Here is a 3,635-nt window from a genome sequence, read left to right as displayed (position 1 = left end):
TGTGACCTGGGGATAGGGCATCTTGTTTCTGATTTTTATAGTCAGGAGTACCGCATTCCCAAACACATAAAATCCTTGGTATAGTATAAGATTATAGCATAGACTTTTTATTTTGTTTTGTTTCACTGAACCAAGATTTCATATAGCCCAGGCTGGCCTCAAACTTACTGTGAAACCAAGGCTGTGTTTGAACTCATGATCCTTTTGCTTCCACCTCCCAAGTGCTGGGATAATGGACCAGTTGTCTGCAACAAATAGTTTAATGAATATTCTGATGTATCCTCAAGGGCTGTTTCCAGGAAGTGGTGACCTTCCTTATGTTAAAGTATCAATATCAGCAATAGCAGGGACACGTATATATTATTTTATGTCAGGCTCTGTTTCAAGCGGTCCACACCTGGGACTTAATTAAGAACAAGGAAAAATGCTGTCTTTTAAAAATTATTGTTGCCCACAATCCCTCGCGCCCATCCTTTCCAGCTTGGGCCCGGCAGAATGGCTCCCGCAAAGAAGGGTGGCGAGAAGAAGGGCCGTTCTGCCATCAATGAGGTGGTGACCCGAGAATACACCATCAACATTCACAAGTGCATCCATGGTGTGGGCTTCAAGAAGCGTGCTCCTAGGGCACTCAAAGAAATCCAGAAATTTGCCATGAAGGAGATGGGGACTCCAGATGTGCGGATTGATACCAGGCTCAATAAAGCCGTCTGGGCCAAAGGAATAAGGGATGTTCCATATCGTATCCGGGTACGTTTGTCCAGAAAACATAATGAGGATGAGGACTCACCAAACAAACTCTACACATTGGTAACTTACGTGCCTGTTACCACATTCAAAAATCTACAGACAGTCAATGTGGATGAGAACTAACCTACTGAATCTCAAATAAAGTTGGAGAACAGCCAAAAAAAAATATTGTTTTTTAAAACCTAAGCTGAATGAATCATCCTTCACTCTGTGGAGGAAACCTAGTCTTGTGATTTGGTCTATGAAAAGGGATACACACACACACACACACACACACACACACACACACACACATACACACACACACACACATACATACACACACACAAGGTTTTCTAGTCACCTCAGCTATAGACCACTCTGTCCTTTTTAAGTCACTAGCTGCTATGCCATGGCATCTCTGACAGATACCTTTGTTTGGGTCCAGCTCTCCCTGTTCTAATGGAAGTGGTGGCGGGCCCTCCTGGCACATGACTAGACTTAGTTCCCAGGCTGAATCCAGTGGGTGACAAAGAACTAACCATTCCTTGTGCTCCCTCCCTAAACTTCACTGGGCTCAGTGGGACAGTCCAAACTTGTGCTCATAAAGATCTGTTTTCTTCTATTGTGTGCCTGAATGTGGTGGCCAGAGAACTTTGGTTATCATTCTTCGTGACTTGTCCACCTTGATTTTATTATTTATTTAATATTTATGGGTGTTTTGCCTGCTTTCACATCTGTGCACCATTGTGTGCCTGGTGCCTTAGAAACCAGAAGAGTGCAATGGGTCTCCTGGTGCTGGAATTACAGATAGTCATGAGGCAACTCTAGGTGCTAGGACTTGAACCCAGGTCTTCCGTAAGAGTAGCCAGTGTTTTAATCAGTGAGCCATCTCTCCAGCCCTCACCTTGGAATTTGGAAATAGGGCCTCTCATTTTCCTGGAGTGTGCCAGTTGGCTTGGAACAGCTGGCTATGGGTACAGAGATCCACTTGTCTTTGCTTCCCACTTTGGGATTACAAACATGAATCAAAGCGCTTGGTTTTTATACTGGTTGGGAATCACACATCTTCATGCTTGTGTGAAAAATACTTTACCAAATAATCCATATTCCCAAGACTTCTCTGCAATTTTCATTTATCTATCCTATTAATTTTGTAAAGTTTTGTGTGTGTGTGTGTGTGTGTGTGTGTGTGTGTGTGCGCGTGCATATGGATGTGGAGGTCAGAGCACAACTGTTGAATTTGGTTCTCTCATTTCATCATGTGGGTCTCAGGTATTGAACTCAGGGCAGGCCATCAGTCTTGGAGGCAGGTGCCTTTACCTCCGAGGCATCCCACTGATGCTCAAGCATGTTTTAACGTTGCATTTTCCAAGCCATAATTTTGCTTGAACTTAATCAACTGTATTTGGAAATCCCCTTCTTTGCAAAAAATATCCTTGTCTTTTTTTTTTTTTGTTAGAGCCTGTGAAGCATCAAAAAGCCACATGTGGCCTGTCCCTTGCCTTCTTTAGGATGCTTCTCCCCTCTGCTGTGGGGCTCAGTCAGTCAGTCACTGGGACCTGTGGTTAAAACCTGTTCATTCCCATAGCTCACTCTTATCTCCTTGCAGGTTATTTTTGTCAGTTTCTCATCAAAACCTTTCCTGGTGTCTCTGACATGAGCCCACTTCTCTCTTTCCTAACCTCTGCACCTTGTTGACCTTCCTTGTTCTATTTTCAATTTAAAGCTCTTATCACTATCTAACCATGAGTAGGGTTTTGTATCATCCCAAAGTGACTTTTGTTACACAGAATGTACTTAGTAAATATTCCTGGAACTGACGGAAGAATCAGAAGCTTGAAGAATAAAGTGCCAGACACTGGAGAGATGATTCAGCAGTCAAGGGCACTGGCAGTTCTTGCAGTGGACCCTGGTTCAGATCCCAGCACCCACGTGTGTGCCCACAAACACCTGTAATTCTCCAAGGTTTCAGCACATTGTGTGTATACAGACAGAGCACACACATATAATGGAAATAAATACAAATTAAGGGTGAAATTATCAACTATCGAGTTTAATGAATTAAAATTTTGCTTTATTTCTCTTTGCTTGTTGTCTTCTTTTTTATAGAAATGACACATTGTTGTGTGGTGGTGGCACCTGCCTTTAATCCCAGCAGTTGGGGAGTAGAGGTGGGTACATCTCTGTGAGTTTGAAGCCAGCCTGGTTTACTGTTACACAGAAAAACCCTGTCTTGAAAAACCAAAATTAAAAAAGAGAGAAAAAGAAAAAGAAAGAACATGTACTAGTGGTGTTGGACGCCCTTTTGCTTACCGCCCTCTCCAGTCTCTACTCCTTTCTCACTTCCCCAGAAGAGGCCCTTGTTGTGAGGTTGGTGAATGGTTCCCCAGCTCACGGATTTGTGTTTTTGTATACATATAGAATTCTCTTGAGATTTTAATGTTTCACATAAACTGAGTACCCAACTTTCTACAATTTACTTTTCATACCAATATTATATTTTATTCATAATGATCCATGCAACTTTAATCTATTCATTTTAGGATTGGTAGAAAATTCCATTGTATGAATATGCCACCATTTATTCTTTCCCTTCTAAATGGGTACGTAATAGGACGCTTCCAAATTTTGGCAGTTGAAAGCAATGCTGTATGAACACAATGGGGCATAAATTTCATGCACACATGTAAGAGGATGTTTTAGGTCTTGCTTGTGGGTGCTCGATCTTGGGTGTGCACACCTTTGAAGTTATGAGGTGTTAGAGTACTTCTCATCCAAGTGTTTGTGTATGTTCCCGCCTGTAGGGATTTTTGCCTCCAGGGATGGTAGGAGTCAGAATCTTATTATTGGCCATCATTCACCTTTCCCTGGCACTTGGTAAGTCTGAATTTCTTATCACACATTTA

General features: G+C 42.2%; 1 pseudogene; it reads left to right on the top strand.

Annotated features, from left to right (window-relative positions):
• Nucleotides 1-477: 477 nt before the first annotated feature.
• Nucleotides 478-904, top strand: LOC101983412 (annotated as a pseudogene).
• Nucleotides 905-3,635: the final 2,731 nt, after the last annotated feature.

This window comes from Microtus ochrogaster, unplaced genomic scaffold, assembly GCF_000317375.1.
Source record: "Microtus ochrogaster isolate Prairie Vole_2 unplaced genomic scaffold, MicOch1.0 UNK63, whole genome shotgun sequence".
NCBI lineage: Eukaryota > Metazoa > Chordata > Mammalia > Rodentia > Cricetidae > Microtus > Microtus ochrogaster.
Note: the sequence above shows the minus strand (reverse complement) of the source record. Positions and strands in the feature narration are given on the sequence as shown.